This window comes from Nomascus leucogenys, chromosome 9 (genome assembly GCF_006542625.1).
Source record: "Nomascus leucogenys isolate Asia chromosome 9, Asia_NLE_v1, whole genome shotgun sequence".
NCBI lineage: Eukaryota > Metazoa > Chordata > Mammalia > Primates > Hylobatidae > Nomascus > Nomascus leucogenys.
Window position 1 is genome coordinate 30,646,593 of NC_044389.1, and position 16,051 is coordinate 30,662,643.

General features: G+C 38.8%; 1 long non-coding RNA gene across 1 annotated transcript; it reads left to right on the plus strand.

The window, feature by feature from the left end:
- The first annotated feature begins 5,340 nt into the window (after positions 1-5,340).
- Positions 5,341-15,165, plus strand: LOC115836630. The gene is made up of 3 exons (XR_004031631.1): positions 5,341-5,433; positions 11,747-11,756; positions 15,155-15,165. It is a non-coding gene; the product is annotated as an uncharacterized LOC115836630 (long non-coding RNA).
- The last annotated feature ends 886 nt before the right edge of the window (positions 15,166-16,051 follow it).

Here is a 16,051-nt window from a genome sequence, read left to right on the forward strand (position 1 = left end):
GAATGTCTGTCTTGTGCAGTTGAGATAAGGACTGAGATACGCCCTGGTCTCCTGCAGAACCCTCAGGCTTACCAGGGTGGGGAAAAACTCTGCCCTGGTAAATTTGCAGTCAGACGGGTTCTCTGCTCTCAAACCCTGTTTTCTGTTGTTTAAGATGTTTATCAAGACAATACGTGCACTGCTGAACATAGACCCTTATCAGTAGTTCTGCTTTTGCCCTTTGTCCTGTTCCCTCAGAAGCATGTGATCTTTGTTAGACCCTTAGTAGTAGTTCTGCTTTTTGCCCTCAGAAGCATTTGATCTTTGTACCTACTCCCTGTTCTTACACCCCCTCCCCTTTTGAAACCCTTAATAAAAACTTGTTGGTCTGAGACTCAGGTGGGCATCACAGTCCTACTGATATGTGATGTCAGCCCTGGCAGCCCAGCTGTAAAATTCCTCTCTTTGTACTGTCTCTCTTTATTCTCAGCCGTCTGACACTTACGGAAAATAGAAAGAACCTACTTTGAAATATTGGGGGTGGGTTCCCCCAATATTCCTGGGATAAACCTTACTTGGTAATGATGTATTTTGGTTTTTAATATATTGCTGAATTTTAGTCGCTAATATTTTTGTTAATATTGATATGGGATATGTTTGATTTTCTTTTCTTGTAATATCTTTATCAGTCTTTGGTATTAGGGCTATGCTGGCCTCAAAGCAAGCTGGGAAATGTCTCCTCCTCTATTTTCGGAAAGAATATAAGATTGGTGTTATTTCTTCCTTAAATGTTTGATAGAATTGACTAGTGAAGCCATTTGAACCTTGAATTCTTTTTGTAGGAAAGTTTGATAACAAATTCAATTTTAAAAATAGGTAAATGGTTATTCAGATTTCCCATTTCTTTTGTCAGTTTTGGCAAGTTGTGTTTTTCAAGGAATTTGTGCATTTCATTTAAAGTGTTGAATTTATTTATATAAAGTTGTTTATAATAATTCTTTATTATCTTTTTATTGTCAAAAAATCTCTAACGATACTCTTCTTTTATTTCCAAAATTGATAGGTTGTGTTTCCTCTCTTTTTCTCATCAGTTTAGCTAGGAATTTAACAATTTTTTCAATAAACAAATTTTGGCCTTTGTTAATATTTCTTCCTACAGTTTGTTTACTATTTCATTGATTTCTGTTCTTATCTCTATTATTTCCCCCCTACACCTTTAATTTACTTATATTTTTTTCTTGTTTTTTAAGGTAAGAGCTTTGATTATTGACTTTAAATATTTCTCTCCCAGTTTCTCCCTGCTTTTAGTTGATCTCTGTTTCCTTTCAAATAATTGGGTAAAATATTTTGTGTACAGCTTACAATCATTATGTGCAGATAGTCTAATATGTCATTCCACTATTATTGGAACTGGAATTCAGAAGATTTGCCTTTTCTTCTAAGCTTTAAGCTTTAGGCTGGTGTGGTGGCTTATGCCTGCAATCCCAGCACTTTGGGAGGCCGAGACGATGGATCACCTGAGGTCGGGAGTTCAAGACCAGCCTGGCCAACATGGTGAAATCTTCTCTCTACTAAAAATACAAAAATTAGCCAGGAGTGGCGGCGGGCACTTGTAATCCCAGCTACTTGGGAGGCTGAGTCAGGCGAATCACTTGAACCCAGGAGGTGGAGTTTGCAGTGAGCCAAGATCAAACCACTGCACTCCAGCCTGGGTGACAGAGTGAGACTCCATCTCAAAAAAAGACAAAAAGATAAAAAATAAAGGTAAAAAATAAAATACAATAAGTTTTAAGCTTTATAAGCTTGCCTAAGTATTCTAATTTGTGTCAACCTCCTCATCTGTAAAGTAGGGGTTATATAATAACAAATATCTTAGATGATTGTTTGTCATGGAGAGTAAATGAAATAATGCATATGGAAACACTTTTAAAGGAATAACATGATATATAAATTTTATTTGTTTTCATTAATGCAACAAAAAGAATAGCTCCCATGGCACACACTTATATTTCCTTTAAAAGTTAAGACACAATACTGAGTCATTTAATTTTCATAGCCTGGCAGATGAGGAAGATAGTCCTTTATCATCTTCTAAAATATTTTAAGTAACCTTGTAATTATATGCATTCACAGTCAATGGATATTGATTAAATGTCTATTACATGTATATTAAGCACTTTTATGTGCAATATATTGGAAAACACGTTTTCAATTTATTTCTCATATAAAAATGGTGCCCTTCAATTTATCAATATGTAACAATAACTTAAAATTTTTTCACACCTTTATTCCACTCTTAAAAATGTATCCTAAGTACATCATCAAAGATGACACCCATATTTATTGTGCAAACTGCTTATTGCAGGCTTATTCATAATAACAAAAAATTGAAACAACCAGAAGAAATGTATACAAAGGATTAGTCAAAAAAATTATCATGCATATGTAAAATGTAATACAACTCAGCTATTAGAAACATATTTTCAAAGATTATTTTATCATGTGGAAAAATAGACGCAATGTTAAGTTTAAATAATAAGACTACTGTTTAAATGTCATGATTATACTTTTGTTCAAAAATATGAATTAGAAAAAATACCAAAATGTTAACACTGATTATCTCTGGGTAGACACAATTAGAGATGAGTTTTTCTTCACATACTTTGCTAGGGTGCTACATTGTTCACAATTAATGCATAGGTTTTCCTTTTCGTTTTTCCTTTGGACTCCAGACACACTCAGAATTGAATTAATCATAATTGGTAGTTTAATAAGGAGTCTACTTGTTGGTCCATGCATAGCCATTATTTATTAATTTGTTTATTATAATACATACTCATAAACCTGTTGGTTAATACGAAAGCTAAGACTCACACAAAAGTGGTGGAATATATTTGGATTATATTTACATCTAGCTATGAATTCTCCTTCAGCCCATTCACCACTTTTTTCTACCCAAGGTAAACATCATCCCAAATCTTGTCATTCCCTTGTTTTCCTTTTAACGAAGTTGTAACTGTTTGATATATAGTCCTAAAACACTTATTTTTTAATGTTGGTGTTTTAATTTTAGGGAAGGCAGCATGCTATATATTAACTTCCGGAATGCACTTCTTTTCATTTGATATTGTATTGCTAAGATTCATCCCTACTGATGTATGCAACTGTAGTTCATTTATTTTGATGACTATGTAATATTCCACTTTGTGAATATGTTATTGTTTATTCTGTATTTAGGCTATTTCTGGCTTTTGCTGTTACAAATGGCACTGCTGTAAACATCCTTATACATGTGTCCCAGAGTTCCTTTGTAACAATTCCTTTTGTATGTAAACCTGGGGATGGAAATGCTTGTCATAGTGTAAAATATAGGATTATTTTTGTGTCTTCTTTTGAGAAATGCTTATTCAGGTCCTTTGCCTATTCTTTAACCAGATTGTTTTCTCGCTATTGAGCTATTTCAGTTCCTTATATATTTTGGATATTAACATCTTATCAGATGTATGGTTTGCAAATATTTTCTTTTTAAAAAATTGACATATAATAATTATACGTATTCATGGGGTACATAGTGATGCTTTCATATATATTTTATGATCAGATCAGAGTAATTAGCATATCCATCATCTCAAACATTTATCATTTCTTTGTGTTGGGAACATCCAATATCCTCCTAGCTATTTGAAACTATACAATATATTATTATTATTATTATTAACTCTAGTCATCCTGTAGTGGCATAGAACACTGGAAGTTATTCTCCTAGCTGTAATTTTGTATCCTTTAATAAATCTCTCCCTATCCCCTCCTTCCTCCTATCCTTCCCAGCCTCTAGTATCCTCTGTTCTACATTTTATTTCTATGAGATCAACTTTTTTGAGCTTCCACATGTGAAGACAACATGCGGTGTTTAACTTTCTGTTCTTGGCTTATTTCATTTAACATAATGTCCTCCAGTTCCACCCATGTCGTTGTGAATGACAGGATTTTATTCTTTTTATGGCCGAATTATGTTCCGTTATGTATATATACCACATTTTCTTTATCCATTCATCTGTTGTTGGCCACTTACATTGATTCCATATCTTGGCTATTGTGAATAGTGCTGCAATAAACATGGAGGTAAAGATGTTTCTTCAATATCCTGATTTCCTTTCCTTTGGATACATGCCCAGTCGTGGGACTGCTGGATCATATGGTGATTCTATTTGTAGTTTTTGAGGAACTGTATACTGTTTTCCACAGGGGTTATACTAGTTTACATTCCCACCAACAGTGTATAAGAGTTTCCATTTCCCCACATCCTCCCCAGCATTTGTTATTTTTTGTCTTTTTGGTACTAACCATCCTAACTGGAGTGAGATATCTCATTATGTTTCTAATTTGCATTTCCCTGATGATTAGTGTTGTTGAGCATTTTTTTTTTCCACTTATTTGTTGGCCATTTGTATGTCTTCCTTCGAGAAATGTCTGTTCAAATCATTTGCCCCTTTTAAAATTGGAATATTTGGGGCCGGGTGCGGTGGCTCACGCTTGTAATCCCAGCACTTTGGGAGGCGGAGGCAGGCAGATCACAGGGTCAGGAAATCGAGACCATCCTGGCTAACACGGTGAAACCCTGTCTCTACTAAAAATACAAAAAATTAACCAGGCGGTGGCGGGCACCTGTAGTCCCAGCTACTAGAGAGGCTGAGGCAGGAGAATGGCGTGAACTCTGGAGGCAGAGCTTGCAGTGAGCCGAGATCACACCACTGCACTCCAGCCTGGGCGACAGAGTGAGACTCCGTCTCAAAAAAAAAAAAAAAAAAAAATTGGATTATTTGGCTGGGTGCACGGCGGCTCATGCCTGTAATCCCAGCACTTTGGGAGGACAAGGCAGGTGGATCACTTGAGGTCAAGAGTTTGTGACCAGTCTGGCCAACATGGTAAAACCCCATCTCTACTAAAAATATAAAAATCAGCCAGGTGTGGTCGTGCACACCTGTAATCCCAGCTACTTAGGAGGCTGAGGTAGGAGAATCGTTTGATCCCAGGAGGTGGTGGTTGGGATGATCCGAGGTCATGCCACTGCACTCCGGCCTGGGTGACAGAGCAAGACTCCATCTCAAAAAAAAAAAAAAAAATTGGATTATTTAACTTGTTCTCAGTTGCTTATATATTTGGATATTAAACCCTTGGCAGATGAATAGCTTACAAATATTTTCTCCCATTCTTTAGATTGTCTTTTCCCCTTGCTGATTGTTTCCTTTGCTGTGCAGAGCCTTTTAGTTGATATAATCCTACTTGTTTGTTTTTGCTTTTATTGCCTGTACTTTTGAGATTTTATTCATAAAGTCTTTTCCAGACCAATGTGCTGAAGCATTTCCCCTATATTTCCTTCTATTAGTTTTGTAGTTTGGGGTCTTACATTTGGTCTTTGATCCATTTTGAGTTGATTTTTGTATAGGATGAGAGGTGGTTTCAGTCTTCTCTTTATGGATATCCAGTTTTCCCAGCATCTTTTATTGAAGAAATTATCCTTTCACCAATGAATGCTGTTAGCATTTTTGTCAAAAATCGGTTGGCTGTAGATATGGGAATTAATTTCTGGGTTCTCTTTTCTGTTCCATTGGTCTTTGTGTCTGTTTTTATGCCAGTGCCATATTGTTTTGGTTACCACAGCTTTGTAGTATATTTTGAAGTCTGATGGTACAATGCTTCTAGGTTTGTTCTTTTTGCTCAGGATTGCTTTGACTATTTGGGGTCTTAAAAAAATTTTAAGATTTTTTTTTGGTCTATTTCTGTGAAGAATGTTATTTATTTATTCATTTATTTTTTTGACAGAGTCTCACTCTGTCACCCAGGCTGGAGTGCAGTGGCACAATCTTGGCTCACTGCAGCCTCCACCTCCTGGGTTCAAATGATTCTTGTGCATCAGTCTCCTGCATAGCAGGGATTACAGGCATGCATCACACCTGGCAAATTTTTTTTTTTTTTTTTTTTTTTTTTTTTTAGTAGAGATAGGGTTTCACCACGTTGGCCAAGCTGGTCTTGAACTCCTGGCTTCAAGTGATCCATCCACCTTGGCCTCCCAAAGTGCTAGGATTACAGGTGTGAGCCGCCACGCCCAGCCAGTATTTTGATGGGGATTGCATTGACCCTGGATTGCTTTGGGTAGTAACAAATCTTTTATTCCAATCCACAGTTTGTCTCTTCACTCTGCTAATTGTTTTCTTGGCTGTGCAGAATCTCTTTGGTTTGATGCAATCCCCTTAACAGATACATGAAAATATACTCAACATTACTAACTATTAGAGAAATTACAAATTAAAACCACAATATCAGCTCACACCTGTCAAGGTGAAAGATAAGTGTCAGCAAGGATGTAGAGAAAAGGGAACTTCGTATACTACTGGTAGGAATGTAAGTTAATACAGCCACTATGGAAAACGGTATAGAGGTTCCTTAAGAAACTAAAAATAGAACAGCCATATGATCTAGCAATTCTACTGTTGGGTATATATCCAAAAGATTTGAAATCAGTATGTTGAAAAGATGTCTGCACTCCCACGTTTATGGCAACATTGTTCACAATAGCTAAGATACGGATTCAACCACAGTGCCCATCAACAGATGAATGGAGTGTAAAATGTGGCAAATCTACACAAGGAAATACCACTCAGCTTTGAAAAAGAAGAACATTCTGTCATTTGTGACAACATGGATGGACCTGGAGGACATTACGTTAAGTGAAATAAGCCATGCACAAAAAGACAAACATTGTATGATCTCACTTATATGTGGAATCTAAAACAAACTCAGTGAAACAGACAGTAGAATGGTTGTTACCAGAAGCTGGGGGCTGGGGAAATGGGGAGATGTTAGTCAAAAGGTACAAAGTTTCAGTTAGGAGGGATATGTTCTTTGAGGTCAATTGCACCATATGGTGACTATAGTCAACATAATGTGTACTTGAAAATTCCTAAGAGAGTGGATTTTAAGTGTTTTTGTAACTGCCCAACAGGTTCACCTTGCCCGCTGCCTAGACAGAGCGGATTTATCAAGACAGGGGAGTTGCAACAGCGAAAAAGTAATGAACAGGCAACCTACAGAAGGAAAAATTTTGCAACTACATCTGACAAAGGCTAATATCAGAATCTATAACAACTCAAAAAATTTCAAGAAAAAACAAACAACCATCAAAAAGTGGCAGAGACATGAACAACACTTCTCAAAAGAAACATTTATGCAGCCAGAAAACACATGAAGAAATGCTCATCACATGCCATCAGAGAAAGCAAATCAAAACACAGTGAATACATCTCACACCAGTTAGAATGGCATCATTAAAAAATCAGAAACAACAGGTGCTGAGAGGATTGGAGAAATAGGAACACTTTACACTGTTGGGATTGTAAACTAGTTCAACCATGTGGAAGTCAGTGTGCGATTCCTCAGGATCTCGAACTAGAAATACATTTGACCCAGCCATCCCATTACTGGGTATATACCCAAAGGACTATAAATCATGCTGCTATAAAGACACATGCACACGTATGTTTATTGCAGCACTATTCACAATAGCAAAGAGTTGGAACCAACCCAAATGTCCAACAACGATAGACTGGATTAAGAAAATGTGGCACATATACACCATGGAATACTATGCAGCCATAAAAAATGATGAGTTCGTGTCCTTTGTAGGGACATGGATGAAACTGGAAAACATCATTCTCAGTAAACTATCGCAAGGACAAAAAACCAAACACCGCATGTTCTCACTCATAGGTGGGAATTGAACAATGAGAACTCATGGACACAGGAAGGGGAACATCACACTCCGGGGACTGTTGTGGGGTAGGGGGAGGGGGAGGGACAGCATTAGGAGATACACCTAATGCTAAATGACGAGTTAATGGGTGCAGGAAATCAACATGGCACATGGATACATATGTAACAAACCTGCACATTGTGCACATGTACCTAAACCTAAAGTATAATAAAAAAAAAAAAAAAAAAAAAAAAAAAAAATTCACACAGAGCTGGCCATGCAGGAGACCAGAGTTTTATTATTACTCAAATCAGTATCCCCATGGGGGATCTGAATTTTTAAGGATAATTTGGTGGGTGGGGGCAGTGAGTTGGGAGTGCTGATTGGCTGGGTTGGAGATGAAGTCACAGGGAGTCGAAGCTGTCCTCTTGCCCTGAGTCAGTTCCTGGGTAGGGGGCCACAAGATCAGATGAGCCAGTTTTTCAGTCTGGGTGGTGCCAGCTGATTCATCAGGTGTGGGGTCTGCAAAATATCTCAAGCACTGGTCTTAGGTTTTACAATAGTGATTTTATCCCCAGGAGAAATGTGGGGAGGGCTCAGAATCTTGTAGCCTCCAGCAGCATGACTCCTAAACCATAATTTCTAACCTTTTGATTAATTTGTTAGTCCTACACAGGCAGTCTAGACCCCATGCAAGAAAGAGGTTTGTTTTGGGAAAGGGCTGTTGTCATTTTTGTTTTAAACTATAAACTAAGTTCTTCCCAAAGTTAGTTTGGCCTATGCCAAGGAATGAATAGGGACAGCTTGGAAGTTAGAAGCAAGATGGAGTTGTTTAGGTCAGATATCTTTCCCTGTTTCAGTTATAATTTTGTAATGGCAGTGTCATTTTCACCGTTAAAAAAGTATTTGAAGTGCTGGATATATTAATTCACTTGATTTAATCATCTCACATTGTATACATATATCAGAACATCATATCATACCCCATAAATACATACAATTATGATTTGTCAATTAATAATAAAAAGAAAGTGTTTTCCCAAAGTTGTTGCATTAATCAATACATAGTCCCATTAGCAATGTGTAAGAGATCCTATGTCTCCATATCCTTACCAGGCATTGTCAGATGTATTACTTTTATATTCAGAAAAAGAAGAATGCTCTTCAAAACAAACAAACAACAGTAATAACAAAACTGCCTTGTCCTCTCTTCCCCTAGATTCTGGGAAAGATTTGAGGCACAGGAGGTGATATGTAAAAAAACGACTCCTCCACCAACAGCTTCTCAAAACTCTCCAGTTCTAGACAGCCTCTCCTAGCAATGGAGTGGAAACAGTGTGGAGGCGTGAGAAGGTAGGGAAACTGCAGAATTTTGTGTCACGGGGACTCTTTCCAGCAGATGGTGAAATTATACTGCAGGTCTGAATTAGAAACACCTCTTTCTCTTTCTCTCCCTCTCTCCCTCCCTCCCTCCGTCTCCCACCCTCCAGAAATACAAACACTGGACCAGCCGATTTTTGTTCTGTGCAATATGTGCTCAAGCTATTCTCTTTGTAACCCTCTTTACAAGTATCTGAGATCTGACCTGTTTATCTTTCTTTTTTACTTGACTGTGGGGTAAGAACCTGCTGTTTACATTAAGTGAGGTGTGGAGCTCTCTACACAAGCCCTGCTGAGAAAAAGAAATTCAGTCTTAACAATTCCAACCGGAAAGCCTGTTTCGACAATGGCACCTCGCTTGCCTCTCCTTTCAAAACTGAGTCCTAGTTTTGATCACTTTGCAGTAGCCTCGGACACAATACAGAGCACCAGATGGACATGAGGATGTGTGAGATTTTGCTCATCGATTCTGAAAAAGGTAGGCAGCCCTTTTAAAAATGTACAGAAAAACAATGAGGAACAGTGCTGTTAAGTTTGAGGGCCAAATTGACTCTCAGCCCAGCCCCGGATTTATCATTCAGCCTAGAGTGTGGGCCCCCAGAGGCCAAGCTCCAGGTAAGTCAGTTCTCCAGGGAAGAGTGTTTTAAAGTAGGCTTGGCAGGGTTCTCTCAGAGCTCTGGACAAAGTAGGAAACTCAGGGAGGCAGTTAGCATTACATCCTGTTTTGGATAGAAATAGAGTAGCTTCAATAAAATTGGTTTCCAAATCAATTTTCTTTTGAAGAAATAATACTGTTTTAAAGGAAATTTGGAAACCAGTAATAGTACTTTGAACCTTAATGGGAGAAAGGGTAAGAGGGTAGATCTGAAATACCTTTGGGACAGCAGAGCTGAGTAGAACGAGGTTAGATGTGGATTCTGTGTTGCCAAGAGCCGGGTCCACATGATTTCAAAAGCAACTAAATGGGAAAATAAGACTTGAATCTTCGGATAAAAAGTAAGAAGCCAAAACCCAATACTCTTGTTCCAATATGATGTAAGAGTAATGAGGGGAAGAACTGTGCAACTTTTGTTCATCATTCTATTCTCGTGCCTAGAAGGTGCTAAAGAAAGAAAAAGGGGGATGGAGGGAGACATACCGCGTGGGCAGGGTTAGGAGCTTCTTTACAAGATACTTTTGAGACTTTTTCCAAAAATAACCACACACACACACACACGCGTGCACGCGCGCACACACACACACTCACACACACACACAGGAAATTCCCGTTTTTCACCAGAGAGCATAACGAAGAAAAATTAAGCATAATAGTTAGCAAACATTTATCTCATCTACAGAAAAATTCTAACAACATACTTGCAACGTATCACATTTAAATGGCATGGGTTTCTTTGAACCCTTCAGTGACCATTGCTTGTGGAATGAATCTCTGTGAAATAGAATGAGCTCACTTGCTGCCTAGAGTGTAAACAGACTAATCACATTTTTAGGAACATATGCCAAAAAGTGATTTTGGCTTAGCAGTAATTCATCCTAAGCCATTGTATCTGAAGGTAGAGAGGGAAACTCTCTGCTTTTGCTCTCTGACCATGGAGAGGACTAGCTTTTCCACCCACAAAAGCAGGAAGGGTTGGGTCGATGGAAATACAAGCATTCTTTGCAAAGATCAAAAAGGGACTATAAATCATTAGCATACATTTTAAACAAAAGGCACAAAACATGCCCTATTTGGCACTCCTCTGTGACTCCCTCCAAAAAATTATGTATATTTTTAAGAAAACCATACTTAACTGACCCCGGATCTGAAGGCAGCATAAAATGCTGGTCCATTTATGAAGCAGGGACAGTTACTGATTGAGCTTTTATTTTGAGCATTAGCAGCTAAATCCAAAATTGGCTTTAATCCACAGAATGAAAGGTTGAGGAAAGCTCAGCACAGGACAACAGGTGATCTTGCTGTTTATTCATGAGAGATGCCTGCATAAGTTGATAAAGAGCTATCAAGGGCTGGGCACGGTGGCTCAGGCCTGAAATCCCAGCACTTTGGGAGGATGAGGTGGGTGGATCACCTGAGGTCAGGAGTTCGAGACCAGCCTGGCCAACATGGTGAAACCCCATCTCTACTAAAAATACAAAACTTAGCTGGGTGTGGTGGCACGTGCCTGTAAACCCAGCTACTTTGGAGGCTGAGGCAGGAGAATCACTTGAACCTGGGAGGCGGAGGTTGCAGTGAGTGAAGATTGAGCCACTGGACTCCAGCCTGGGCAACAGAGCGAGATTCTGCCTCAAAAAAAAAAAGAAGCTATCATTGCACCATGGGCCTGGAACATAACTGAGGACCACTGAATTCTCAGGCAGAGTAGCTTTGGAAACCTCAGGCTGGCCCTTATCAAGAAGGAAATGAGCGTAGCGTTTAGTTACATATCCAGTAAACTGATAAGGCAATAATTTGAAGGAGATAGACTGTATTTACTGCAATTCCTGATGAGCTCAAAGAGGTGAGCAAATTGCCTGAGACCCCTACCAGTCAGAGCAGACCACAAACAGATCTTCAGGGAAGAGGTCTTCATTAGGTGATTAATTTTGTTGAGGCATTAAATTATACTCAATGAGAAGACATGACCAGAGTCCAAGCAGACAGGAGCCTGTGATATACGCACATTTGTTCTGTGCAAGTTGTCAGATACAAAATGGAGTCACTGATATTTTTTTAAAAATCCTGACTGACAGGGCCAGGAAAGGCAGTGAAGAGAGAATTCTCATGCTTGTATGCTTGGTGACAAAAACTATCACAAAAGCTCAGCAAAGTGCACAACTTTGCACAAAGGCTGTCACAACCCTACACAAAAAATACTTGTGCCAGGGAATCTGCCCAACAATGGCCTGTCCAAATTCAGATTGGTGTCACCCTTGTTATTGATCTTTGTAGCCAAGACCTCAAAACAATTGCATTAATCGTCCTTGTTTTTTCCTTTAAAAATGTTTGTCTTGCTTTACCTCTCTGAGTATGCACATAGTTTACTAGGGCATACCTATTCCCATTGCAATGCCTTACTCATGAATAAGTATCTTTTTCGTTTGGAGAGCCTTTCTCTGTTTGTTATTTAGGTTGACATAAATGGTGTCAGAAAATGGGACCTGAAGAAAGCTCGCTCTCAGAAGAATCAGTGGTTCTTGACTTCGGCGTGCAGTCCTCACTTGAGCCCTCTGAGATCCCTGCCTCAGCGGCTAGCCTTTTCGGCCCTGGAGTCTTGTCTTAGGCTGAGCTTATTTCTTTTTGTCAGAGCATTTTTGATATTATTTGGGATCTGGTTTGGTTATAAGGCTGCCTTAAATGAAGGATCTTACATCTCTTCCGGGATGATAAAAGACTGTATGTCTTTTCTGGTAAGTCCTTTCTGGTATAAAAACAAGTGTCTTTCTGTTTGAGTGCTCTGATTTCTACAGAATTTGCAGTCTGTCTCTGAGACATGTTTTTTTTTTTTTTTTTTTTTTTCTGGTGAATTCTCTTTTGGTCTGCATGCCTAATATTTTATCTGATTAATATGCCTGATAATTTAAACGATGGTGACTACCCTAACGGCTTTCAATTAGTCATCCTGCATCCACTATTGAGTATTTTTTGCTTCTTTGATTTTTGTTTTGTTTTGCTTGGCTCTCGGAAGATTTTCAGAAACACGCAAGGGGAAAGAGCCAAATCAGGTGCATGTCGTCCAAATAAAACTAAGATAAAAGTGTTCACAAACATTTTAACCTAGGCATGTTAATCCTAGAGAAGACTACACGGCCAAAAAGGCAAGCTGCTGAGGGAGGAATCTCAGAGAGCTTTACAGAAGTTTGTGTGTGTGTGTGTGTGTGTGTGTGTAAGATTGTGATGGCCTTCGTGCAAGGTTGTGGTTTTTGCAGAGTCTTTTGTGATAGTTTTTGTTATCAGGCACACAAGCATGCAAACCTGCTCTTCACAGCCTTTTCCAACCCTATTTGTCAAGCTTTTTTTTTTTTAAATACTGGTGACTCCATTTTGATTCTGAGAACTTTCACATTTTCCACCTTTGATCAAGATCTTTCTCTGAAAGCATCACTGATTATCCTGTAGTTGGATTTGATGGCCCTTGGTCCCAGTTGCTGGTCTCATCCCACCTTGTGGGGAGTGAATGGCGGCTAAGAGTCAGTGTCAAAATCCTTTCAGCCACATTTGAACAATAAGGGAGATTTGAAGAAAGTGGTTCTCATGCTAATTCTACCTGGAGTCTATTATTAAGTTCAATTTTGTCTGTTCCATAGTCTTTTGTTATCATCTCAAAGTGCTGGGCTAGTATTATCCTATTAGGGTTGTGTTTCTGCAAAAATTTTAATAAGTAATAGATACAAAGTTTTTGCTTGGTTTTGAGATGGGGTCTCTGTCACCCAGGTTGGAGTACAGTAGTAGTGTGATACGGGGTCACCACAACGTCTGCCTCCCAGGCTCAAGCAGTCCTCCCACCTCAGCCCCTGGAGTAGCTGGGACCACAGGGCTTGCAGATACAAAGTTTAAAAAGGGAAAATACAAAGTAAAAATATCAAGGCTTCAGTGAGCCATGACCTGTGGTGCCACTGCACTCCAGCCTGGGTGACAGTGTAAGACTCTGTCTCAGACAACAACAACAGCAACAACAAAGTGAAAATAATAGTAGTGTGAAAATCCCAGGTTAAATAATGGTTTTGAGCCATACACTGAGGCTTAAAGATAAACAATTGAAGACATCAAATGACGAAAGAGAATTAAGTGAGAGCTGTTATTACCATGTGGCCTGTTTTCCTATTTAACCAATGGATATTAAAGGATCTCTTAGTCAAGTTTCCAGCAGGAGCTACTGATTATGAAATTTCAATTACATTATTATCTTGCCAAGTGAAAAAGTAGGCATTAAAAGGGGTAAGAGTCTCATGATGTGGAGTCTTTCAATGTCTTAAGAAAAGCATGGAAACATCAACTCTCCTGGTTTGCAGTCTGAACTTCTCTGGTCATGACATTAGGCAGCATGATGGACTTCTTGTTTGGCCCATACATCAGGTATGAGACTTGTTCCTTTCTATCTTATTTCACTAGTATTAAAGAAAAAAAATACTTGACAAATAGGGTTGGGGAAGGCTATGAAGAGCGGGTTCGCTTGCTTGTGTGCCTGATAACAAAAAATATCACAAAAGACTGTAAAAACCACAACCTTGCACGAAGGCCACACAATCTTATACACACACACACACACACACACGAATACTTCTGTAAAGATATCTGCCCAGTAATTGCTTGTCCAACCTTGTACTGGCATCACCCTTTCTATTGATCTTTGTAGCAAGGATAATTATCTCCAAACAATTATGTAATCCATCTCATTTTTCCTTTAAACATTTTTGTCTTTCTTTACCTCTCTTAGTATGCACATAGTTTACTATGGCACGCATATTTCTATTGCAATGCCTTTCTCGTGAATAAATATAATTTTTATTTTAGAGAGCCCCTCTTCTGTTTGTTATTTAAGTTGACAAGTGCTGAGATTGAAGAGCTGACAAAAGAAAGATGTTAGTCTGAATTTGAACTTTCGAGTTCATATTCAACCAATTCAGGCCTGGTTACGTATGTCCCAAAACCTTACCTCGTTCACCATTGTAATGGCCAAACCATGAGTCTTCCACAAATAATGGAGTCTTTTGGATCCAGTAAGAAGTTTATATAAGATTTGAAGCTGATAAATCCTAAAGTGACCTCTTCCCAAATCTATTAATTCATGGCCTCTGAAGCTTAGCCAAAGTCTTTGTTACTATTACATGTTCCAGGAACACGTGGGTACAGCCTACATTGACCCACACATGAAACAGATAGAACTACTCATTCATTCCACACATATTTGTGAGTTATATCCCAGGCACTTTTCGAGGTCCTGGGGAAACAACAATGAACAAAGTAAAGTTCTAGACCCCATATAGCCTCTCTTCCAATTTGAATCAACAATTAATTGATAGAGGCTAGAGAGAAGCCAAATGGGATCAGAAATGGTGCTTTAAAAGACATTCATTCAGCAAAAAGATCACCGAGAAGTTTAGATAATCTCTTCCGCATCTCATCTCAACCACTCAATCCCAGGTGTGGCCACAAATAGGCCTAGCACAACTATAACAAGGGTTAAAGGGAGGGGGACATTATTTATCTGAACCTACATCTTTATCTTAGGTAAAGATGGATTAATTATAATATGATGCTGACACCAACTGTAGTGATAAAATTTCCCCCATAGAGTCCCCCATTTGCAGGTACTGTTCATTAATAGATTGTCTATGGAGGAGGGATTTTAGCTGTAAAATTTGCAAATAAGGCATTCCCCAGGGAGTGTTTCAGATTGGAAGTTTCCAGCAGTTAGTGTCTAACCATGCAAGTGGAATAGAGAGCTCTCTAAACTAAAACTGAGAAAGCCTTCTTTGGGCGTTGGCCAGTAGAAGTTCACTGGTGACATAGGAAAGAATAGTTTCAGCCAAGGGCTGGAAGGAATGACACCAACACTGTCTTTGTCTTGGGTGGATTTCTAAGTCCCCAAATGGAAGCTGATGATAATCTACAGTTTTCCTTTGTGAAATGTCTCAGCAACTTGAAAGAAAGAATCTCTGCATAAATCTAGCACTCTGTTGTTGCTTAGTCACTGTCAACCTGTTTTATTTTGGTGGTTTGAGTTACTTTAATGTTTCCTCATTATAAATAGATAAGTTCAACTGACATCAAGATCTCTGACTGCAGTAGGATTCTGTGGGGGATCTGGAAGCACTACCATTTAGCACGTTACTAAGACGTAACACATGCCCCATCCCCTGTCAGACCTCTGACTTGTGCATCGAATCCCCAGAATCCCCAGAACAATAATAGACTTTGCTTTGTGATTCCTCTGGTGACACATTTATTTTAGTTCTTCTGGC